Here is a 27,340-nt window from a genome sequence, read left to right as displayed (position 1 = left end):
TAGGATTGACAGATTATCCCTATTCATGGGGCTGAAATTGCTAAATCTCACAGGGCCATTAACAAGCAGCATAAACATGAATCAATGAAAAGTTAAGGATTTCTCTTATATTTTTACATTTGTGTTTAAAAATATAGCCACATCATTAGACAAATAAGAAATCTGTGATGATAGCCATATACTCAAATTCTAATGTTACAGTCTGGGTAATGGAAGGAAGCCCAAACTCCTCTTGATCAGATTCCTCCTTTACCCTCAGTGAATCGGCCACTTTCTGGGATAAGAAGAAAGGAACTGATTGATACTCTGGATCAAAACAATGAAAATTCCATCAAAGATGAGGAACGTGGGCTAGATGGTCACTTTCCAACTCTGATCTCATTTGTCTCAGTAAGTTCTTAGAAAGGATTTTTTTTTTAATCCCATACATATCATGAAAGCTCTCCCCCTGCCCAGATTTGATACCCTAAATCAGTGGTCCCCAACCCCCAGGCCGCGGACCGGTACTGGTCCATGGCCATTTGGTACCAGTCCGGAGAGAAAGAATAAATAACTTACATTATTTCCGTTTTATTTATATTTAAGTCTGAACGATGTTTTATTTTTTTAAAATGACCAGATTCCCTCTGTTACATTGATCTAAGACTCACTCTTGACGCTTGTTTCGGTCACGTAATACATTTATCCGTCCCACCCTAAAGGCCAGTCCGTGAAAATATTTTCTGACATTAAACCGGTCCATGGCCCAAAAAAGGTTGGGGACCACTGCCCTAAATGAGATTATTCTTCAAGCTTCTCCTTTATACATTATTTTGCGTTATTATTATAATTCTAGGAATTACATCCAAAAATTCTCCATAGCACTCTTAAATTCACAACTGGAGTCGGTAAAGATATCAACATAATTCTTATATTTAAATACTAAATCCCAATTTCATAATAGCTTTTAAAACTAAAATTATAGTGTTGTCAACATTTTTTTTCCATCATCTAAAAATTAAGGCTTTCTAGTTTTTCTTGTTCTTTCGTGGTACATTTCATACTAAAAATAACTCAAACTATCTCTCTCAAGGTATACCCTACAAGTGCAATGGGCCATCTCCTGTTAATGGGAGCCATATGGACACTGGTAAGCATCAAGTTTGTGAATAATAACGTTAAATTTCTTCTTCTCTTAGTCACCCTTTCCCTCAAACTATTAGCAACCATCATTAATATGCACTTCTTCATCTCCCCTACTTGGGATTATTTATTATACTGCTTCCTTTCACCCATTACCTGGTACTATATGTTCCTAGTTTCTGTGTGAGCTAGTTGGTATGAGTAATTAAGTAAATCATAGAGCTCACATAAGAGACCCATACAGAGAACAATCTGAAAATGTGGTTCTATATCTATTTGGTTATTTATACTTGTTACACTTCACTATATTATTTGTTAGGTGAGTTCTTTCATCATGTATTCATTTGACAAATATTTATTGGATGCCTAGTACCTTGTGATGATTGAACTATTTAAACACAACTCTGCCAGTCCTGCGGGACTTCTACAATTTTACAGGATCGCTTTCACTTTAGACATCCTTTTCCAAAGTGGAAACTGTCTCAACAGGTACTGGAATCCTAGAAATCTAGAAGAACTTCAGAAACTATAACTTCCTCATTTTATAATTCATATGTAGTGAGAAAGACTTTTAAAAACTGTTAGGATCAAAACATTCATTCAATTACATCAACAGATATTTTTTTTTAAGCATTCATAATGTTCTCAGAGCTGTTCTCAGTATTGGGCATAAATAATGATGCATTCTATGTTCCCTCAATGACCTCACAGTCCAGTTAGGGGAAACAGACATGGACACTAACAGCTGCTAAATGGGTTCATTTGTCCACAAATATAAGTACATATGGAATGTAAGAGGGACAAAATAGAAATCATGGTTGACTTTGAGAAATAAGGCGATAAGAGAACTATTTTATACGTTCTCTGTTTTACATGTTGCACTTATCTTTTCTCATTTTGTAGCTTGACTTTTTCCTCTTTTTATAGTGCTATAGTTATTTTTTTTTACCTGTTTTTAGTGATTGTAAATAGCCCCCAAATTTACAAACCAATAGATTTTTAGGCATATGTGACCCCATGGACAATTATTTACTTATTTTTTTTAAATCAATAGGAACAATCATCACAAAGAGAGAAAAAAAACTTTTGAAAATTAAAGATTCAACTTTATTTCTTAAATTGAAAACCTATAATATTACTCATTATTTCCTTTTTAAAATTCTCACAGCACTCTAAGAGGTAGGCATTATTAGCATTTTGTAGATAAAAAATAAGGTTCAATCACAATGTCATACTGATGCACCGATTATTAAGTGGTAGAGCAATATTTATCAGTAGGCAGAGCAGTAATTCAAACATAAGCTTAGTAACTCAAAACCTTTGTAATAATACACATTACATAAAAGATCACTTACAATTAGCTGTTCAAATGCAGTTAGTTAAATAGTAAATATTTAATGACTTTCTTTTAACTATAGGGAAAGTAGTACATTGACTGTTGGCAAATTAGATTTGGTCTGGTTTTAGAATAAAAGCTTTGGGGGGAAAAAAAGATAAGGTCTCGGCCCCACCCACAGTGACTAGTTGACTGCCCTTGAGCAAGTCACTTAATATATGTGTTAGCTTGACTTTTGTCCAATAAAAAAGGGCCTACAGTGAAACTGCATTGTATATGTGTATCTGTGCTGAGTAAAATGGAAGCAGAAGTAAAGTTAGCTTTTACAGTAAATAAGCTAAATTTGGGTAGAATCAAAATTAACCTTGAAAATTCTTAAATCATTCAAACTACCATATCAGAGGCATCATCTCTTAAACAGTGTCCTACAGCTATGGTCCCCAAGCTTTTTTGGGCCACGGACCAGTTTAATGTCAGAAAATATTTTCACGGACCGGCCTTTAGAGTGGGACGGATAAATATAATATTATATCACGTGACCGAGACAAGCATCAAGAGTGAGTCTTAGACCGATGTAACAGAGGGAATCTGGTCATTTTTTAAAAATAAAACATCGTTCAGACTTAAATATAAATAAAACGGAAATAATATAAGTTATTTATTCTTTCTCTGCAGACCAGTACCAAATGGCCCACGGACCAGTACCGGTCCACGGCCCAGAGGTTGGGGACCACTGTCCTACAAAACTATTTTTATTTTTGTTTTTATTTTTCATCATTTGAACGTGGCAGGTAGAGTAGCAGAAAAACATCTGGCAAACACTTAGTGGACATGTTGAACCAAAATACCTACATTTGAACCTTAAAATCATTTTTTGTGTCAAGTGCTTCTGTTTAAATTTTATTTAAGTGTCACGTGTGTATGAGACAAATAGAGTGATTAGTTACAAGAAAAAAAAAAACTAGGTCCCTCTCATAAAGGGTATTTAAATCTAGGTAGAAAAGTGTTATGTCAAGTACCTGTGTTAGCTGCTGAGAGGAAGAGATATACAGAGAGAAGAAGGATGAGAGAAAAAAATTTTAAAGTTAAAACAGAATTAAGTTTTATGAAGCAAAATGCCATAAAACTATGTCTTTGCTTTTTCAGGACAGTGTTGATTATTTACTTTTGGTTCTTTTCAATATAGAGGACTCATAAAATTATAAACAAAAATAATTTACTTTGCTGCTGTAAAACTTTTCAAACAAATAAGCTCTTGGTTAGCCAAGAAAAAAAGAGAGTTTGTGGCATTTATTGTGGCCTTTAACATTCGCTTAATAACATGATGTAGGCTTATTCTATAAACCAAATTTAAGAAGCATTACATAGCTAGTGGGTGGTGTTAAAATACAACAGAGTAACCTTAAACTTATATATTATTATATGGCAATTATATCTCAATAAATCTGGATAAAAGAGAAAAATTACAACAGATTATCAGTCAATAAGCATAAAGGAGAATCAACAGAGGTAACTGCCACATGCATCCACAGTGGTTGATGTGATGGCAGAATAATTTCAAATTGTTGGGATGTATTGCCTCAAATGTGATCCTACTTTAAATGTATTTTTCATTGTTTCCTGTTTAGCTACAGAAATTTAACCCTACTAAGGGCCTTTATACCTTTAAAAAACAATTTCTCTGATTCTCAAGGTGTGACTCAGTCTGGCTGTATCTATCTGCCCTCCGCGAGGGCTCAGCTTCTCCGTGGGAACTGGGAATGTGCGCATCCCCACGAGGTGATGCAAGGTCTGAACTTTCCCCGAGAGCAGTGCCAGCACCTAGGACTTCAGACTTTGTATTTCTCTCTCGTAAACCAGTCTCTCAGAGATGGAATGCAAAGGAAATACTTGAGTGGCCTCAGAGTGGAAAGTACTAAAAATTATACATTGATTTGCCTACTTCATTCCATATTCAAGGCAGAAGGCTCTACACCTCTAAATTCCTTACTGTTTTCATCTCCTATAGATTTAGTTCTACCTATGAAAGCTAAATTTGCTCATTTATTGATGGGTTGCTTAAGCTAAATTAATATTTTCTATGTACCTATATGTCCATACATACATACATACATACATACATTTCTGAATTATTGGTTTTATTATTTAAGAAAAAATATTAAATTACCTTGGCCAGGTAGCTCAGTTGGTTAGAGCATCATCTCAATTCACCAAGGTTGTAGGTTCAATCAGGTCATGGCACATACAAGAATCTATCAATGAATGAATAAATAAGTGGAGAAATGGGTTGATGTCTCTCCCTCTTTCTCTCTCAAATTCATGAATAATATTTTTTTTAAATATTAAATCTAATTCAATATAGATATGTCAACTACAACAGCTGTCCTAATACTCAGACTGACTCAGAAGAAACATGTTACATACACCAAAAAACATAAATATAAATTTAAACAGAATGAGATAAAAATATATCGATAAAGTGCTAACGCTTTTATAATCGGACCCCCAAGTGTGTATATACCACACTTTCGAGGCAATTGGTACAGGAGTATACTCACAGAGAGAAAATTTGCTTCTTTTATTGGTTCAGTTACTGATTTATAGTGAGAGTTGGAGACCACTGGGTTATGACATATTCATGCCATTTATAAACTGAATATAAGTCTCTAGTACAACAGAGGTATGAACTTTGTTGATAAAAGGATTCTTTTTTTTTTCTTTTTTTTTTGATTCAGTGACAGGAAGGGAGGCAGAGACAGACTCCGCATGCATCCTGCCTGGGATCCACTTGGCAAGACCACGAGTGGGTGATGCTCTGCCCATCTGGGGTGTAGCTCTGTTGCTCAGCAACCTAGCTCTTCTTAGTGCCTGAGGTGGAGGCCATGGAGCCATCCTCGGTGCCTAGGGCCAACTCTCTCCAATCAAGCCATGGCTGCAGGGGAGAGGGGTGAGAGAGAGAGAGAGAGAGAGAGAGAGAGAGAGAGAGAAGCTAGATGGGGAGGGGTAGAGAAGCAGACAGGCACTTTGGGCACTTCTCTTGTGTACCCTGACCAGGAATTGAACATGGGAGATCAACATGCTGGGCCAATGCTCTACCACTGAACCAACCAGCCAGGACTGAAAAGTAAAAGGATTCTAAAGCTTTTAAGATATGTATCAATTAAATCCTTAATTAAATTCATACAAAAAGGCGTGAACTTGAGATCAATGACTCAGGATAAATTCTCTGGTTGACTATATGGTATTTCCTTCTCCTGTATCTGGTATTTGTACATATTACTAGTTCAAGAAAATGAGAGATAAATGTCAGTATTCTTATTAGTTCTCACAAAGTCACACACACAATCCTTATTTTCAAACTGACTACACTACTGGACCAAGAATTAGTTATTATAGCCTCATATCACAATTTTTATTAAAATCATTTGGGGTATATATACCATGGCACAAAGAACTATAATTATGGCTATTGCTAAAAGTCCCTTAGTTATGCCATAATGATGTAGCCATGTAATAGTGATTTTGGAAAATATTATGAATTGTTCACTTATAGAAACTCACGGTTGATAATGAAGCAGTTGATATCTATGTAACTGCTGCAGATTTTTCAAAGGTAATATAAATCAACATTTGAAGTAGACAAGAATAATTGCCATGGTTACTCTGTCTTTATCTTGGATGCATCTAACTACCATATGGGTCTTTATTTTATAACTGGTGCCAATGAATGTAGCTGCATATTAAGCAAACTTAGTGGTCCCATTTATGAATCACTGGATCAAAACAAAAGAAACATCTGAGGGATGACACTAAATAACTTTTAAAGGGTGGTATAAAATTGAGAAATTAGGTACACTTAGTGAGTCCTACAGTTCTTTACCCTAGAACAATGCTATTCAGTTAACACTTAGGCTAATATACAGATATTTGTAAAAACTGAGTATAATTTACCTTCTACATTGTAATCCTCCATAAACGTTTACTGAATTAAATATAGAATCAGAATGTAAGTTGAAAATTTTTACTATGTTTAGGTTTTATTTAAACATACTTTTTGATAGGAAATATTTTATATAATCTGTGAAGTAAAATTACTTTAGTGGCAGACTTTTTAGTAACGTAATTAATATTGTGCTATAAATAAAACTATACTCATCCATTTCCTGCCATGACTACCAACTGATATTGAACTTGCCCTCTTGCTATAAACAACTAGAAAACAAGACAAAATATATAAAAAATGTTTGTTTTTTTTTCAGATATTAGGAAACAGGAAGCACAGGACTGTGAGACCCCTAGAAGAAGAAAACATACCAGATAAACCTTATGATAATCCTGGATTTTAAGCTGGAGGCATTTCTGAGTTTTGGCACAGGGAGAGGGAACACAGGCAGAACACAATGGTCTCACTGAATTTCAAGAGACAGAAATGGGAGTTCACAGAGAGTGAGGCTGACGGAATTTGCAGGTCAAAATACCAGAGAAAAGGAAATTACACAAAGATCCAGAAATCTGCATGGGGATTCTTTGAGTTATTGGTTGCATAATTATCTGCTAGGGTAAATCCTCACAACTCGCTCAGGTCTGGAAGACATTTGATATCTATCAAGTCAAAGAAACCTTGTTAAATACCCAAAGCATTTGTAGATCTCCCTAAAAGGTTGTACTTTAGTACTTAGACAAAATTAGTCCAAGACAACAGGCTTCTTAGACCTGTCCTAAAACAGCTTTAAATCAAGTCACAAAACTAAAAAGCTGATTCTCAAAAAAATGTAAACTCACTCATAATTAAAGATAATAAAAAGAAAAAAACTCAACAGTGTAAAATTCACAATGTCTAAAACCCAATAAAAAATTACTATCCATGGTAAGAAGTAAGAAAATGTGAACCTATAACCAGCAGAAAAACTTGTAAGTATACTGCCAGAAATGGCAGAGATGATGAAATAAACAAAGACTATAAAACAGTTATAAATATATTTAAGAATTTAAACAAAAACATGATAAAAAAGAGAAATGAAAGATATTTTTAAAGGACTAAATAAAATCTTTGGAACTGAAAAATACAAATACCTAAAATGAAAAACTTCTTTGCAAAGAACACTGCTAAGAAAAAAGACAAGCCATAAATAGGAGAAAAATATTTGTAAAACACATATCTGATCAAGTACTTGTACTAAGAATATACAAAGAACTCTCAAACTCAAGAGTAAAAAAACAACTCAATTAAAATATGGGCAACGTCAATAGATGACTGGATAAAGAAGATGTGGTACATATACACTATGGAATACTACTCAGCCATAAGAAATGATGACATTGGATCATTTACAGCAAAATGGTGGGATCTTGATAACATTATACGAAGTGAAATAAGTAAATCAGAAAAAACCAGGAACTGCATTATTCCATACGTAGGTGGGACATAAAAGTGAAACTAAGAGACATTAATAAGAGTGTGGTGGTTACGGGGGGAGGGGGGAGAGGGAGAGGGAAAGGGGGAGGGGAGGGGCACAAAGAAAACTAGATAGAAGGTGACAGAGGACAATCTGACTTTGGGTGATGGGTATGCAACATAAGTGAACGACAAGATAACCTGGAATTGTTATCTTTGAATATATGTATCCTGATTTAATGATGTCACCCCATTAAAAATAAAATTATTTAAAAAAATAAATAAATAAAATAAAAAAATATATAAAATAAAATATGGGCAAACGATCTGAACCAAAAACTCACCAAAGAAAAGATAACAAATATGTATATAAAAAGATGATCAACATCATCTGTCATAGGGGAAATTTAAATTAAAATAATAAGATACCACTACAGTATACCCCTATTTACACAGTTAAAATACAAAACTAAGGACAATACCACTTGCTGGTGAGGACTCAGAGCAACAAGAATTCTCATTCATTGCTGGTAAAAATGAAAAATGGTTTATACATTGTGAAAGCCACTTTGGCAACTTCTTGCAAAGCTAAACGTAGTCTTACGCAGTCATGCTCCTTGGAATTTATACAACTATTTGACAACTTATGTTGACAAAAACCTGCCCATGGATGTTTATAGCAGCTTTATTTATAATCACCAAAAACTAGAAACAACCAAACATCTTTCAATAGATAGCTATTCAATAGGCTGGCTAATCAACAAAAGAAAGGAATGAACTATCAAGCTACACACAGACATGAATGAATCTTAATTGCATATCATTAAGTAAGAAGCCAGTTTGAGAAGCCTACATAATTATGATTTCAACTATATGACATTCTGGGAAGGCAAAACTATAGAAATGGGTAAACAGATCAATAGTCGCCAGGTGATTGAGGGGGCAGGAATGTATAACAGGTGAAGTGTATGAAATTTTTGTAGGTGGCAGAACTCTTCTGTATGATACTGTAATGGTGAATACATGATATACATTTGTCAAAACCCACAGAACTTCAGAGCACAAAAGAGTGCATCCTAAAGATATATATTAAAAACAATTCATGTAGGAAGTCAGGGGTTCCCAGGATTTAAGCAGAATGTCATGAAAAAATAAAAATCTACCTCTAATACAGAATCTCACTGTGGGGGGAAGAGATGTTCTACCCTAAATAACTTTGGATATTAGTGGAGTCTGTAAGACTACAAGCAAAAGAAATTATATATAAACACTATACTTTAGTTGATAAAGTTGTTTCTTAGAGGGATCTGGATGAACAATTCTGAAACCCCTATACATGTTTATTGGAATTGAACAATTAAGAAATGGGTGGCAGATTGCGAGAGCCAGGTTCTCACTGTTAGAGTGGGAGTTTACCAATACGCCAGAAAAGGAAGGTAGAATAACCCATGTAGTAAGAGAGAAGAGCTGGAGATATCAATATAAACTTATGTTTCAGCTTACACAGACACAGATGGTTACATTTAGAAATATTTATTGATATGTGTACATTACTGGGTCAAAACACACACAACTCAAACATTACTTTATCAATATCAAAAACAAACAAAGTTGGTCCTGGCCAGTTGGCTCAGTGGTAGAGAAACGTAGTAGAAGAGTGTGGATGTCCCTGGTTCAACTCCCAGTTAGGGCACACAGGAGAAGTGACCATCTGTTTCTCCACCCCACCTACTCTCCTTCTCTCTCTCTCTCTCTCTCTCTCTTTCTCTCTCTCTCTCTCTCTCTCTCTCTTTTCCTCTCTCTTCCCCCCTGCAGCCATGGCTTGACTGGTTCAAGTGTATCAGCCCCAGATGCTGAGGATGGTTCCATGGAGCCTCCATCTCAGGCGCTAAAAAAGGTCAGTTGTGAGCATGGCCCCAGATGGGCAGAGCATGGGCTTCAGATGGGGGTTGCTGGGTGGATCCCGGTTGGGGTGCATGCTACAGTCTCTCCCTCTATCACCTCTCCTCTCACTTGGAAAAGAAGGAAAAACAAACAAAAACAAGCGAAGTCAGAAACTGTCACAGCAAAGAAGCACTTAAGGAAATACGACGACTAAATGTAATGTAGTTCCCTGGATAGAATCCTGGAACAGAGAAAGTATATTAGGTGAAAACTAAGGAAATCTGAATAAAGTATGAACTTTAGTTAACAATAATGTATCAATCAGTATGGGCTTATTAATTTTGACAAATGTGCATTAGCAATGTAAGGTGTTAATAGGAGAAAACAGGTGTGGGGTATATGGGAATTCTGTAGAATCTCTGTACTTTTTTATAAATCTAAAAGTCTTCTATCATTATAATTTATTTAAAGAAATCATAAATACATCAGTAGCAAAAGCTGGTTGTTTGAAAACATTAAAACTGAAAAGTTCTAATCAGATTAATCAAGAATAAGGATACAATACCACAAGTGAAATGAGGACATTGCTACAGAGTCCAAAGACACTAAAAGGACAAGAAAATATTATGAGTGACATTGTGTCATTAAATCCAACAACACAGAAAGGAATATATATCTGATAGAAAACTGGCCAGCACAATTACATTTCAGTGGTTTCTCCAGCATTAACAGGTATCTTTGGTTGCGAACTATGGTTGTTTATACACAGAGTAAACTATGTTTTTTTTTAATAATAGTCCCTATTTTGATTATTTTAATATTTGCCTGCATTAAACATTTTAGATACTTCTAGTTACAAAGCTAATTAAAAATTATGGCTAGGATAGCAATGATGCCTTCTTTGTCCTCTTCTTCCAAAATCATGTTTTTGGTACCAAATAATTTTGCAAGAATGGGAAAATAAAAGATTTATAAAATTAATAATGTATTTTCTTATTCTGTTATTGCTACTCAGCTCATCTTTACATGCTCTATGAAAGAAGTGAAATATCTTTAAGATAACTCAGAACATTTCAGTAAAACACATGGCTTTTATATGATTGGTTATAAACATGGAAAACTTTTTAATCAGGTACCTGAAACATTTCAAAACCATATACCATATAATAGGATTTTACTGTAGAGTGCCCAGATTAATCAATATTTCATAATCAACCTCTGAGAAATTTAAGTGAATGAACACTCCTTCTAGATGTGTTATTAAACTCTCACCGCCCACCTTGTTATTTATAACAAGTACTTTTGTAAATGCTGAATGTAAAATTGCGCATTTGGCTTACATTCTTACCCTCAGAAAATTGTGCATTATTTTTTGCATCATATGAATAAGAGATTGATATTTATTGTCTACATTAGCCACTTTGTGGGACTGTTTTTATATATAGTGATGTGGTCATTGGTTGAACTTGGTGTGAATGAGAGAATAGATCATCAGTTGCAGGAAGGGGATTGTCTGAACACAGTCCCACTTAAGATGTGGTAACCATATTTAACATTACTGTATTCTGTATATCCTCTTAAAAGTGATAAAGCCATAGCAGATTGCTGCCTATTTTGAAAAAACTCTGAGTTATCACTTTAGCAAGACTTGTTTTTCTTTTCCTCCTCCAAAATGGTCTCAACCAATTGCTCTCAATTTTCTGTCTCAAAGCTCCTTTCTTCCCCCTCCCTCATTCCCCCTTCTCTTCCCCTCTATCTCTTGCAAATATGTCTTCTTCAAGTTGAAGAGCAGTACTCTGCTATTTTTCTTATCCAGAAAAGAAAAGGAGTATTGTAGAAAGAGTACAGTCTTTAGAATTAAGACTGATGTGCGTGTGAATTTTGGATTTATCAAAGAAAAGTTACTGTGTTTTTAAAAGCCTCAGTCACTGGCATGCCATAGCCGGCTCTTCCTGCTAGAGAGCCATTGTGCCCACTATTTTTTCCCAAGTCCCCTTCATGGACTTCATATGAAGTCAGTAGGTATCTTGAAACCAGCCATAACAGGAGTACTTATACCACAGAAATCAGCAAATACTACAAATGAGGAGGACCTTTTTATTTCCCCAAGGAGCCATTAAACATTCACCAACACATCATCAGGCTCAGTTTCCATATTTCTCAAGCAGAACAATGTCAGCCCTGCATATTGTTGTAAGAATTTTAAATAATGTAAGTAAAACAGTGAGCAAAATTCCAGACACATAAAAGACACATAGTATGTGATATATAGCAATATTGTTAGAGTATTACAAGTAGACTCTGGCTATATGAAAGTAGAGCATTAAAAAGCCCTATAAATCATTATTTGCAGATGATATAATACTATATATAGAAAACCCTAAAGTCTCAGTCAAAAAACTACTGGACCTGATAAATGAATTCAGCAAGGTGGCAGGGTATAAAATTAATACACAGAAATCAGAGGCACTTTTATACACCAACAATAAACTGTCAGAAAAAGAAACTAAGGAAACAATCCCCTTCACTACTGCAGCAAAAAAAAATAAAGTACCTAGGAGTACATTTAACCAAGGAGGTTAAAGACTTGTACTCGGAAAATTATAAAACATTGATAAAAGAAATCAAGGAGGATATAAACAAATGGAAGCATATACTGTGCTCATGGTTAGGAAGAATAAATATCATCAAAATGTCTCTACTACCCAAAGCAATTTATAAATTCAATGCAATACCAATTAAAATACCAATGACATACTTCAAAGATATAGAACACATTATTCTAAAAATTTATATGGAACCAAAAAAGAACACAAATAGCCTCAGCAATCTTGAAAAAAAAAGAATAAAGTGGGAGTATCACACTTCCTGATATCAAGTTATACTACAAGGCCATACCACTGTACTCAAAACAGCTTGGTACTGGCATAAGAACAGGCATACAGATCAATGGAACAGAACAGAGAACCCAGAAATAAACCCATACCTTTATGGACAATTGATATTTGACAAAGGAAGTAAGAGCATACAATGGAGTAAAGACAGTCTCTTTAACAAATGGTGTTGAAAAAATTGGACAGCTACCTGCAAAAAAATGAAACTAGACCACCAACTTACACCACTCACAAAAATAAACTCAAAATGGATAAAATACTTAAATGTAAGTCGTGAAACCATAATCATCTTAGAAGAAAACATAGGCAATAAGCTCTTCAACATCTCTCGCAGCAATATATTTGCTGATTTATCTCCATGGGCAAGTGAAATAAAAGACAGGATAAACAAATGGGAATATATTAAACTAAAAAGCTTTTGTACAGCTAAAGACAATATGAACAGAATAAAAAGACAAACTATACAATAGAACATATTTGACAATACGTCTGATAAGGGGTTAATAACCAAAATTTATAAAGAACTTGTAAAACTCAATACCAGGAAGACAAACAACCCAATCAAAAAAGGAGCAAAAAAAATGAAGACACTTCTCCAAAGAGGACACACAGATGGCCAATAGACATATGAAAAAATGTTCAAGATCACAAATCATTAGAGAAATGCACATTAAAACCACAATGAGATATCACCTCACACCAGTCAGAATGGCGTTCATTAACAAAACAACACAGTATAAGTGCTGGCGAGGATATGGAGAAAAGGAAACCCTCCTGACTGCTGGTGGGAATGCAGACTGGTGCAGTCACTGTGGAAAACAGTATGGAGATTCCTCAAAAAATTAAAAATGGAACTGCCTTTTGACCCAGCCATCCCACTTTTAGGAATATATCCCAAGAACACCATATCACTGATTTAAAAAAGAAATGCACCCCCATGTTTATGGCAGCATTGTTCACAATAATGAAGATCTGGAAACAGCCCAAGTGTCCGTCAGTGGACGAGAGGATTAAAAAACTGTGGTACATATATACAATGGAATACTATGGGCCATGAAAAAGAAGGAAATATTACCTTTTGCAACAACATGGATGGACCTGGAAACTATTATGTTAAGTGAAATAAGCCAGGCAGAGAAAAAAAAATATCATATGACCTCACTCATTTGAGGAATCCAAGGAACACTGTGAACTGAGGAACAGAAACCTGAAGGAAAGGGGGGAGGGAGCTGTTGAAAGGGGGACAAGGGATATGTTGAGGGGAATATGGGGGAGGGGGGATGCAATCGGGGCAACACTAGAATCTATGTAAACACAATAAATTAAATTAAAAAAAAAAAAAGCTCTATAAGCTGCCTGACCAGGCGGTGCGCAGTGGATAGAGCGTCAAACCGGGATGCAAAGGGCCCATGTTCAAGACTCTGAGGTCACCAGCTTGAGCGTGGGTTCATCTGGTTTGAGCAAGGCTCACCAGCTTGGACCCAAGGTCACTGGCTCCAGCAAGGGGTTACTCGGTCTGCTGTAGCCCCATAGTCAAGGCACATATGGGAAAGCAATCAATGAACACCTAAAGTGCCACAATGAAAAACTGATGATTCTCATCTCTCTCCCTTCCTGTCTGTCTGTCCCTATGTATCCTTCTCTCTGACTCTGTCTCTGTCAAAAAAAAAAAAAAGCCCTATAAGCCATAAAACCAATAATGTAAAAGCATAATAAAGTCACTGAATTTTATTTTAGAAGGATTGTTGGGTCATTCAGAATTCATAAGTGGAAAATATTAGCACAGGATTCAACACAATACCCCTCAAATAACGAGAACAATTTCTCATAGCTTTTCTAATTTTCGAGGTTCCCTTTTAATTATGATATCCTGTTCAAGTTGTCAGCAACCACTACATATCATATAAATGCAGACAATTCAAGCAGTGCCTTGGAATAATTTAGAGAGCCACCAAACCTATGAGGAAGTACCAGAAAGGGGAAGTCATAGATAGAGATAAGTTAGTAACTATAATTAAGCATATAAAGAACTCTTAAGTGGTCACCTGCTTTTACCATTTCTTCTGAAAGGTAAACCAAGATTTTGGCTTCCACTGGAAAAAGAAATTTAGACTAAGTGTAGCAAAGCAATCTCAAAAATATTCTTGTGTTCAACAAGAGATTTCCTCTCACACTCAAAATATATAAAAACAGAAAAGATTCATAGTAGTACATTTAAATGTACATATGTATAAATATATAAAATACATAGTATATTTATACATTCATCTTCTGTATTACTAACTAAACTTTTAAGCTCTTTTGTCTATTTCTGCTCACCATTATAACCTAAGAATGTAGCCTGGCCTCTGATACATGGTGGGTGAATGAAGAAATGTGCCCTGGCCAGTTGGCTTGGTGGTAGAGCGTCGGCCTGGCGTGCAGAAGTCCTGTGTTCGATTCCCGGCCAGGGCACACAGGAGAGGCGCCCATCTACTTCTCCATCCCTCCCCCTCTCCTTCCTCTCTGTCTCTCTCTTCCCCTCCAGCAGCCGAGGCTCCATTGGAGCAAAAGATGTCCCGGGCGCTGAGGATGGCTCCATGGCCTCTGCCTCAGGCGCTAGAGTGGCTCTGGTTGCAACAGAGCGACACCCCGGATGGGCAGAGCATCGCCCCCTGGTGGGCGTGCCGGGTGGATCCCGGTCGGGCGCATGCAGGAGTCTGTCTGACTGCCTCCCCATTTCCAGCTTCAGAAAAATACAAAAAAAAAAAAAAAGAAGAAGAAATGTAATACACAAATTAAGCGTCAAGACATATGAATCAACATTAGATGTAATTCCAGATCCCAGCATAATTACTAAATCCCACATAACACTGATCTGGATACAGTATTATCAAAACATAAGAAGATCGTATGGCCTGAACAGGTTGTGGTGCAGTGGATAGAGCGTCGGACTAGGATGCAGAGGACCCAGGTTCGAGACCCTGAGGTCACCAGCTTGAGTGCGGGCTCATCTGGCTTGAGCAAAAAAAAAAAGCTCACCAGCTTGGACCCAAGGTCACTGGCTCGAGCAAGGGGTTACTCAGTTTGCTGAAGGCCAGTGGTCAAGGCACATATAAGAAAGCAATCAATGAACAACTAAGGTGTCAAAACGAAAAACTGATAATTGATGCTTCTCATCTCTCTGTTCCTGTCTATCTGTCCCTATCTATTCCTCTCTCTGACTCTATCTCTGTCTCTGTATTAAAAAAATAAAAATTAAAAAAAATTTAAAAAAAAGATCGTATGAAAAACTACTGGTACCACTTGAATATATTATTTTCCAAAGACATAACTCAGGAGTTATATTTTATTTCTAATAGCGTGGAGATTTTGAGTAATTCTCAGGCAGTATTACAGCCTATATTCATGATACTGCTGTTCTCTCAGGTAACTACTGTCCTTTTAAAAAACAGAAGGAAATTCCAACAACGGAGATTCTGGAGAAAGCAAAATTTAGTTTGGCTTTCTGTATAAAGGTCTACACCAGTGGTCGGCAAACTCATTCGTCAACAGAACCAAATACAACAGTACAATGATTAAAATTTCTTTTGAGAGCCAAATTTTTTAAACTTAAACTATATAGGTAGGTACATTGTCATTAACTTAACTAGGGTACTCCTAAACTGGCCAAAGAGCCGCACTCAAGGGTCCAAAGAGCCGCATGTGGCTCGCAAGCCATGGTTTGCCAACCACTGGTCTACACTAATAGAATCCCTCAAACAGGCCTCTAAAATTACAACCTGGCCTGACCTGTGGTGGCGCAGTGGATAAAACGTCGACCTGGAAATGCTGAGGTTGCCGGTTCGAAACCCTGGTCAAGGCACATATGGGAGTTGATGCTTCCAGTTCCTCCCCCCTTCTCTCTCTCTGTCTCTCTCTCTCCCTCTCTCTGTCCTCTCTAAAAATGAATAAATAAATAAATAATTTAAAAAATAAAATAAAATTACAACCTAATATATATGGTTTAATATTATATAGGGTTTAATAATATATGGTTACCAACTCCCATAAGTTGGTATTGTCTGTCTAAAGTATATTAAGAAAGATCCTGAGGCTGAGTCTACTCACGGAAAAGAGACCCATGAGGGATTATTAACGCAATGTCAGGCAGGAGTTCAGCCCAGGAGAGTAGTGACATCTATGTAATGTATTTGCTTATCCTGGTTAAATGGCACAGATTTATTTTACTTATGAGAGAATTAAAAATGTTAAAGCATATTGTGAGTGACATTAAAATTTGTTCATCTGAATGTGTGACTAAATGCCAGTCAGGAAATGAGCGAAGTAACAACAAGGCATTGAGAAGCTGTAGCTACCCTGACTGACTGCCTAGACAAAAGCACGAATTAAGAGGCAGAGAGACCTCAACAACGTAACTAGCTCTGACAGGTTTCTTAGAAGTGCATACATTTTACACACTGACTGTTTTCCACCCTGAAAATATTACCTCACTTTCTATGCCATGTGGAAATGGAAGGTTTCAACAGTAAAGATTTTAAAAATATTTGAATCAAATGGGAAAAAATTATCAAATATAAAGTGCTACCACTGTTACTACTGCTGTTTAAAAAAGTAAAAGTTCAGAAATACCACAGATCTTCTTACCATCTTTATAATAGAATGAAAGTACTAACAGCATACATTTCTTTCTAATAAAGATCAAAGAATAATAACGGTCTAGCAAAATAAATTGCATTAATTAAATAATTTAGTTACTTAATAATTATAGCTACTATTAATGTGTAATTCATTTCAAAAGAATGTCAATGTTTAAAATACATATAAAATAGAAAATGGGATTTAAAAATTAATTAAAGAAGTATGTTTAACTGGTAAAAGGGGACACACACATATATACCTATGTGCTTAAGTGCAATGAATATTTCTGAATGGCTTAGTGATTAGCCCTGGGAGAAAGGCCTAAGAAACTGGGTGGGGGAGGGTGCCTAGAGAAGAAAGTAGACTTCTCTTTCATTATACACCCTTGTTGGTGTCACACTTTCTATACTCATATATGACTTTGCCTTAAAAAGTATATTAAAAAAATTTGGCCCTGGCCGGTTGGCTCAGTGGTAGAGCATCGGCCTAGCGTGTGGAAGTCCCAGGTTCGATTCCCGGCCAGGGCACACAGGAGAGGAGCCCATCTGCTTCTCCACCCCTCCCCCTCTCCTTCCTCTCTGTCTCTCTCTTCCCCTCCCACAGCCAAGGCTCCATTGGAGCAAAGTTGGCCCAGGCGCTGAGGATGGCTCGGTGGCCTCTGCCCCAGGCGCTAGAGTAGCTCTGGTCACAACAGAGCGACGCCCCCGGATGGGCAGAGCATCGCCCCCTGGTGGGCGTGCCGGGTGGATCCCGGTCGGGCGCATGCGGGAGTCTGTCTGACTGCCTCCCCGTTTCCAGCTTCAGAAAAATACAAAAAAAAAAAATTTTTTTAAGTTAAATGAATGAGATTGATGGGGATAATTAACTACACTATCTTAACTAAATGGGAAAAAATGCATGTTAAAATCATACAAGTGATAAAAACCTTAATATTCTCTATTTTATTAATGATAAAAATGAAGCAATTAAGAAAATACTGTTTTCCCAAGTTAATAGTCAAGTCAGTGGCATCAATTCTAAAATCTAGAGCCTCCTTACCGTCAAAATGTGCATGCACTATACAATTCTCATTACCTTGGTTATAAAAGTGTCAAAAGTTTCATAGAACAGTAAAACTTTCCTAAAAGCTTCTTGTAACTCTAGGTAAACAATATACAGCAATCAAGATTTGACAGTAATTTTTTACTGATTTGAAAACAGGCACCTCAGAAGCTGAAATCTGGCAAGGATGATTATTTTTTAAAGCAAGTTCAGGAAGGAGCTGAATTTAGCTCATGAAGAAACTGGCTGCTGCCTGCAATTGTCCTTGGAAAGTAAATGACAAAGTCAAAAGGTTTGTGCATGAACCCTTACAGTGCTTAAATCCAGAGGCAAAAGGAAGGAAACTAACTCATTAGCCTCTCGTTTATTATCTCTTAGGCCCTCTTAACTGACCTGATTATAACCCATCTCCACACAGCCTAATGATTTAGGGAATTTGGTCTTGAAAGTCTAATTTCACCTGACCTCTGGAATTCAAAGCTTGGGGATACCCAGGTAAGACGTACCCATTAACTTTGTTGCCCATGATACTCTTACTTGAAAGCATATGTTAGGGCTTCATTCAGGTTGCTACCATGCGTTAGAAAAGTACATGCACCTTTTGTCTCAGAAAAAGAAAATGATGAAAGCTTTTAGAATTTTCTGATTCAATATAGGGCTGGAAACTGTATTATCAGTGAAACATTACTTTTAGATGGCAAATAAAAAGAAAATATGAAGAATATTAGAGAATCCTGAAACCAAGTCCCAAATAGTTAGGACACAGAAAGATACAGACAGATATGGGATAGATGTATTACTAAAAGACTACTAGGAGGAGATACTAGATGACTTAAATCAAGCATTTAAAGTGAGGTCCAATCGTATTATTGGCACTTTCCAAGAAGAGAAAAAGATTATATGCTAATCCTTTTTTCATACCACATTCATTTATTAGGGGACAAAGATTTTTCTTGAAACTTCTTGGAATAACAAGCAAGAAGAGGCTGCATCAACTAAGTAAAATCTGTCCTAATGATACTACCTCTCTTAAAAGTAATTTCCATATGGTTTAACTATGGTCGCATATATGGGAATACATGGAAGGGAAGGCAGAGTTAAAGAGGAAAGTCTTCTAATTTTTGTTCTTTTTTTTAAATGTTAGACTTGATTACAATATGAAATATTTTTTGAGAGCTTGTTTGTCATAAGTGATATCCTGGAAAGCTGCACCCAATAATTAAAATTCTCCTGAAATGTGGCAGGATAAAGATTCATGACAGTATGTTAGCTTTTCTTCTGAGTTTTAATGCCATGGTTTCCAGAGACCTAAATTATCAAAAAAGGATTTCCTCAAATACAGGATTTTAATCCCTCCTTCTAGTCAAAATAGAAAGAAGTTGTGTGAAAGGTAAGGCTACTCTAACTTCAGTCAACTTCAGGGAGTGCCGCTGTGCTCCAAGGTTCATAGAAAGAGAATGGACTTCTTCCACACTCATTAGACTTCATCATGACCTCAGGGACCCCTTTCAAAAGGATTTATATTTTCCTCCTGACCTTTCTTTCAGGGCATTGGTTCAAAATAGGGTTATGCACTCCTAGGAGGCACTCTGGAAATTTATTGAGGGTGTTTTAGTTACCACAATAACTAGAGGTTGCTACTGAGGTTTTGAGTTCTCCTTCCCCAATCCTGGGGAGAGAGGATAGAGAAAGGAACATATATGTTAAACATCTCAGAATGAATGGATATTCCCACTCAGTAAAGAATGGACTGCTAGACACTCATGTGGGTAAAGTAATTATCTAAGCCTAAACTGAAATCTGTTCTACACAAAACCTAAGGTATTTTTTGCATACTCTTAATATACACTGAATTTCTAGAAATAGAATTAACAAGTAAAATAAAGACTGTATTTTGTTTTGTTTGAAATTTTAGCAAGGTTGTTTACCTTTTGGAAAATCATGTCACCCATGACAACACCACTTGTGGCATTTTAAACAATGAAGCACACCTTTATCAATCTGCAATCTTCATTTGAATGTGTCAGTTATATAATTCAATATATAGGTATAAATACATAACTACCTCATTATGTTTTCTAGTATAGTCATGCTTGAGCATTTACATATTGAAATACATATTATTTTATTCTAAATTAATTTCCTTAATACATCTCATTTATATTACTCAAGGTATCATAGATCACTTGAACTTATTTATATTAATATATAAATGTATATAATATAGATACACAGATTAGATACAGAATAGATATTGATATAGATACACCCATATATGAATTTTGTTTCAGGATAGGATAAAGATAATATCACAAAATATTTGCTATAACAAGTGAACAGTGACTCTGATAGGGTTGAGAATCACAGATCTAGGGATAATAATATTAAATTTAAATGGAAAACCTGCCAGACTTGTTAACCTTTTTATTTTATTTTTTATTGATTTTAGAGATACAGGAAGGGGTGGGGGAAGAGTAAGACAGGAACATCAATCTGTTACTGTATGTGCCTTGACTGGGGATCAATATGGCAACCTCTGAGTTTCAGGATGACGCTCTAACCAAATGAGCTATCAGGCCAGGGCTCCTTTCTTTTTTTTTTAATTAAAAAAACTTTTGCCTGACCAGGCGGTGGCACAATGGATAGAGCATTGAACTGGGATGTGGAGGACCCAGATTCGAAACCCCAAGGTTGCTGGCTTGAATGCGGGCTCATACGGCTTGAGTGCGGGCTCACCAGCTTGAGCATGGGGTTGTGACATGAGCATGGGATCACAGACATGACTCTATGATCATTGGCTTGAGCCCAAAGGTCGCTGGCTTGAAGCCCAAAGTCGCTGGCTTGAGCCCAAGGTCACTAGCTTGAGCAAGGGATCACTCGCTCTGCTGTGTCCCCACTCCTGTCAAGGCACATGTGAGAAAGCAGTCAATGAACAACTAAGGAGCCACAATGAAATTTTGATGCTTCTCATCTCTTTACCTTCCTGTCTGTCTGTCCCTTTCTGTCCCTCTCTCTGAGTTTCTCACTGTCTCTGTCAAGAAACAAAAACAAAAAACTTTTTTTTAATTTTAGACTTCTTAAAACATACAATTTAATATTGTTAAATGGTAGTTTGCAGGGTTAATCTGTATGCTCGAGGCTGGAGTTCTAGTCAGCTTCTCTTAGACCACCACCATTTCCAAAAGTTATCTAGGCCATTATCAGAAGTGGCCATTCTTCTCACTATAACCTTTGACTCATTATTACCTGGGCCAATTTATAGATATAATTGATTTTGTGAAATGGGATGGGGAAAAAATTAAAAAGGCATGAAGGACTTGCAAATTCATTAAAGACACATCTTTTTCATCCCCTATCAATTTTTCATTGACAACCTCTCCAAACAGAAAATAGCCAAAAATAGTTTCTTTTTTTATTTTTCAATTAAAGTTGATATTCAATATTATATTAGTTTCAGGTATACAGTAAAGTGGTTAGACATTTATATAATTTACAAAGCAATCCCCCTACTAAGCCTGGTACCCACCAGGTACCACATAGTTATTACAATATTAGCCAATAATAGTTTGAAAGTTAATTAGACTTTGCCCATGTTCAAGGATTGAAAAGGACTTTCAGGAAGGAATGTTAGGAAAAGAAAAACAAAGAAGGGGAAAAGAAAAGGAAGAAGTAAAAGAATAAGAATCTTGCTTAAATTGGTAAGGCAACATATGAAATAAAACATGAAAAAAGCTATCCAGGAACATATAAAATTTATATACCTATAAACTTCTTAATGCTTTGCAAAATGTTAGGCATATTAAATCATTTATAAAGCCTTGAATTATAGAATTAAGTAAGAAGGTAAATTTATTGGTGTGGTTATTCATACTCCCAGCAGAGATTGTGAAAACAAAAAGAAATTAACACTCTAGAGCAGTGGTAGTCAACCTGGTCCCTACCGCCCACTAGGGGGTGTTCCAGCTTTCATGGTGGGCAGTAGTGAAGCAACCAAAGTATAAATAAAAAGATAGATTTGCCTGACCTGTGGTGGCGCAGTGGATAAAGCGTCGACCTGGAAATGCTGAGGTGGCCAGTTTGAAACCCCGGGCTTGCCTGGTCAAGGCACATATGGGAGTTGATGCTTCCAGCTCCTCCCCCCTCCTCTCTCTCTGTCTCTCTCTCCTCTCTCTCCCTCTCTCTCTCCTCTCTAAAAATGAGTAAATAAAATTAAAAAAAAAAATTAAAAAAAAAATTAAAAAAGATAGATTTAACTATAGTAAGTTGTTTTATAAAGATTTATTCTGCCAAACAGCGAAAATCTGACATAAAGTACTTGGTAAGTAATTATTATTATATGCTTTAACTTGCTGTAACTCTGCTTTATAAATTTTATAAAGTAAGGTTACTTCCCTACTTTATAAATCGCCATTACTGTGGAACCGGTGGGCGGTTAGAAAATTTTACTACTAACAGAGATACAAAAGTGGGCGGTAGGTATAAAAAGGTTGACTACTCCTGCTCTAGAGGGTTACTGCTCCTAGCCTTTCAGTCTCAAATCTCCCTCCCTAGGCCAAAATAAAACATCTGGGCCATCTAATTAAAATAGCTTATGTTTTCATTAAAGTAACTTACATTAAGTACTATGTAAAGAACTTTGACACAGTAACTATTCATAACCTATTTTCTCTAGTAAGATTTGACCCACACTAAGCTGTTCACCCCATTCGACAAGTACAGTATTGTCTCAATTGACATAGTATGATTCTAGACCCTTTTGAAATACTCAACACTCCCTATTGCTTCCCAGCTTTTGTCCTGAGATCAAGTGTAGTATCTGTTCTTATCTCTTTAATACCTGATATGTTCTCTATCCAAATACTAAATCCTTGTTTTCCTCAAAACTACTAACTGCTCAGACTTCAAGTCTGAATTTCCCAGACCAATATTTTAGGCAAATTACTCAAGTATCAAATATTATTTCCATTCTGTAGAGAAAATTGCTCAGGTAATATAAGACTTTGAATATAAGACTTTGCAGGTTTTATTAGTGTTTCCTTTGCCTCTACTCTGGAAAGAAACTAGTTATCTATTAAACTGCCTGAGCTCCATGATACTGATGCGTCTCACAACAAAACCAGTACCAATGTGAGAGTAAGAGCAGGTAAAATGTGCTGACAGAGTAGATTATTTTAAAATGCCTATGCTTTGTTCCTCATCCTTCAACTCACATCTTCAGGATTTGAAATTGCTTTTGAATAGTCTAGACACATACTATATGAATAAAAATACTCCACACTTGCAGGAAAAATTGGTGTAGAATAGTGTATAAATTTACTAACTGCTAACAAAGTAATAAGTAATTGACCATTGAACATAAAGACAAGTAAATTTATGTTGAACAAAAGTATGTGCCAAGATATTTAGCCAAAATGAATTCACTGTTCCCATTCAAATTGCCTGAGATAAAGTGTCATAAAAAGTGAGATTGGAAAATAAAATTTTTTAAAAGTGAGAAATGATGACATAAAATGGAATGATGAACAACTCAAATCAACAAAACTAAAAAAAAAAGAATAATTTGAAACAGAAAAACATCCAGATTGGCATGTATGTGCATGGGTATGTGTGTGTAAGTGTGTGTATTAGCATGTTTTTAATTGTAAACAAATGATGATGTATGAATGATCAACATCTGAGCCCTGAAGATCTGAAAAGGGGCTAAGGATAGATCAGAATTCCTGAATAAAAAAGATATATAAAATATGTATCTTTTCACATAAAATATGGAGAAAAAAATATGAATGGAGAGCATGTCCTTCACAGAAAAAAGCAAAGGAAATCAGCTTTAAATGTCAATATCATTGTATGCATATCTCCAGCCATTTTAGGGGAGACAAAGTTACAGGAGTCCATGTTTTATGCAAAACATGTTAACTTGTACACTGTCAGGAATGTATTTATAATAAAAAAATTTTTGTGCTATGTGAGGAAAAAAATTTGAACATAGAAGGACCACCTCTAAGAAAAAGAACCACCAAAGAACTCCCCTTGAAAAGTATGCTGTAAAACAGAAGAAAATATTTTAAATAGCTGCACATGTGAATGAATATTAAAAATATTTTAATCCTCCTAAGAAGTATGTTTCTAATTAGATATTCCATTTTCTGATTATATATTTTATTGCCAATGGAGGAATTAACTATGACTTAGTCCTTCCCACAAATAGCAGCTGTTAGATTCCACTTAGCAGCTCCCTTTCCTTTGCTCTTACCAAACAAAGCATGTGTAAACTATGTCTTCACATACTTCTCGGGAAGGACCACAGAATTTCTGTATCTCAATATAGCTAGTTCCTGGGGCAATTTACTGTATCTTTATGTTAAAATAGAGAGAGGAAATTCTTTAATCTGCCTCACAAATGTTTAACTCTCTGGTCAACATTTTATTCCCTATAAAATACAGGTCAAAAATCTACTTTCAAATGTCTTGGAATCTTTCATAGCAACCAAGTAACAACAGAGTATTGTCTATTTTTAATTTTTCTATTCAGAAATGAGGAGCCATTTAAACTAAACAAAAGAAAAACAATCTAAAGTAAATCAGGGTGAGGAGGATGGGGAAGGACAAAGTCATACACTAAGGATTTTAAGAATGGAAATACATGTATTCATAATCACTTAGTCAAACTGCTAATCTATTTTAAACCTTCCTTTCTTCCATGACCTGTACTTCTTTAAAATATAAAGTGGAATGTTAAGAAGGCAGCCCTTTGCAAAGCATAAACACTTTAGTAATTTTTAGAAGTAGCCTTTTGGAAAGCCCCACCCACCTAACTCTATCCCCATTTTAAAACTGTCCTGTCCCATAATTATATACTATAGCCTTCATTTTTAAAATTTTTAATTATTGATTTGAGAGAGAGAGGCATTGATTTGTTGTTCAACTTATTTATGCATTCAATGGTTGATTCTTGTGGGTGTCCTGACTGGAGTTCAAACTTGCAAACTTGCCATATCAGGACTGCTCTATCTAACCCAGTGTTTTTCAACCACTGCTCCACAAACCAGTGCCATTCCACCACAGACTCTATAAATGTTATACAAAATCATGGTGGTTAACTCTTTCATGGACCAGCACGAAATTTCTGGCAGACTGACACCAGTTCACAAACCAGGGAACCAACTGAACTACTCGGCCAGGGCCACTACAGCCTTCATTTTAAAGGTTGAAAGTGAATTGTAATTGTTCTGTACAATCAGAATTCAGCATATGGTTGCAAACCTTAAAAGGATCATTTCAATAATAAATAGAATGGCTGAAGAAAGGCACAAACTTGAGAACTGTACAGAGGATTTATCAGTTAATAAGTGTGACATAAGCAGAATCAATGACTTTTGTGTCTCTTGGCTTGTTCCTCCTTTAAGGAGTAAAAGGTAAAGATCATCTCTCAGACATGCTATTCAATAGTTAACATCCTCATTATATACCCCAAAAGGGAGGCAATCAGTATAGACTGTAATGATTAAAAAGAACACCTTTCAAAAATGAACTCACCCAAGTAAATAAATCTACTGAAAATCCAAGCAAGACCTTCTCTAAGAATATATAAAAATAAATGAACATTCACCAAAACAAAATCTTCTAATAAGGACTGTCACCCAAGATCTCTTGAGTTTTTTCTAAACTGTGAATACAACTTGTCAATCATAGATGGAAGAAAAAATAACCATGATAGTTAAGTAAGACTTGGAGATATTCAACTATAAGAATAGATATTAGGTTTTTTTCTTTAAATATACACTGGATAAGAAAAAAAGTAGTCATAAATTAACAGATGGCACATTGTTAAAATATGAGTAGACACCTGTGTATATATCAATGTTAAAAGCAATTTAAATGTTAAAGATTATATCTTCTATTGCTCTATTATTACCCCGATAAAAGCAGAAAACTAAGGACAGTGTCATTGATTTTTCTTCATTGTCTTGGAAATCTTAAATGTTAAATAAAAAATAGCTTTATATATAAAAGCATACATTTATAGAGATACCATTAACTTCAACATTATCATACATGTTCAAAAACATATTGAAAGACTTTGGTTTCCATATATGAGGAGTATAACACTTGGTAAACTAAAAATAGCAGTAATAAGAATGACTATAAGAGGTCCTTCTGTGTGACCTACTACCCACTTCTCACGTGACAGTGACCGCCCCACTGACTGTTGTGAGGTCAAACATAAGCTTATAAGCAAAAATCTCAGAAATACAGAGTCCAGCATGCAATGCTACAGCTAGCACTGCCACTGCTGAGACCCTGCACGCTACATTCAAGATAAAATAGACCACAATCCAAAACTTAAAAATGAGATATGAAAGTGGGCACAAGCCTGACCAGGCCGTGGCACAATGGATAGAGCATTGGCCTGGGACGCGGAGGACTCAGGTTCGAAACCCCAAGTTCTCCAGCTTGAGCATGGGCTCATCTGGTTTGAGCCCCCCGGTCAAGGCACATATGAGAAAGCAATAAATGAACAACCAAGGTGCCACAACGAAGAATTGATGCTTCTCAGAAGCATCTCTCTCCCTTCTTATCTGTCTCTATCTGTCCCTCTCTCTGTCTCTGTTACACACACACACACACACACAAAGAAAATGGGCACAAAATATCATGCTCAAATAGGACCGCTCATACAATACCAGTGAAACTTCTGATTACAAACTGGTCCTTATAAAGTAGTTTAAAGAAATAACCTCTAGAAACTAAGCTGAAGATATGAAAGAAAAGATTTCTGGTAATAATATTTCTGGTAAGTTTTCTCCTCGCAGATACATCTATATCTACACGATACATATGTAGTACTTTGCCAGTAATAAGACAGTCTACATCCTGGTTTGTAGTTTTTATTTCTTGGTTCATCGCAGGATCTAAAATTGGACTAAATTTTACCTATTCCTGTGCTATCTCCAATTTCAACTTTAATAAATGTTTTCATTAAAACTGTACAGAGCCCTGGCCGGTTGGCTCAGCGGTAGAGCGTCGGCCTAGCGTGCGGAGGACCTG

The 27,340-nt window shown here is 35.9% G+C and overlaps 1 protein-coding gene and 1 pseudogene across 4 annotated transcripts in view; one reads left to right on the top strand and one right to left on the bottom strand.

Annotated features, from left to right (window-relative positions):
- The window catches only part of RASAL2 (RAS protein activator like 2), a 327,762-nt gene that overhangs the window by 240,148 nt on the left and 60,274 nt on the right, over positions 1 to 27,340 (bottom strand). The gene's annotated exons all lie outside the window — the stretch shown is intronic.
- On the top strand, positions 23,070 to 23,180 carry LOC136396293 (U2 spliceosomal RNA; annotated as a pseudogene).

The sequence above is a fragment of the Saccopteryx leptura genome, chromosome 2 (assembly GCF_036850995.1).
Source record: "Saccopteryx leptura isolate mSacLep1 chromosome 2, mSacLep1_pri_phased_curated, whole genome shotgun sequence".
Lineage (NCBI taxonomy): Eukaryota > Metazoa > Chordata > Mammalia > Chiroptera > Emballonuridae > Saccopteryx > Saccopteryx leptura.
The sequence above is the reverse complement of the archived record's forward strand: the minus strand, read 5'-3'. Positions and strand labels throughout refer to the sequence as shown.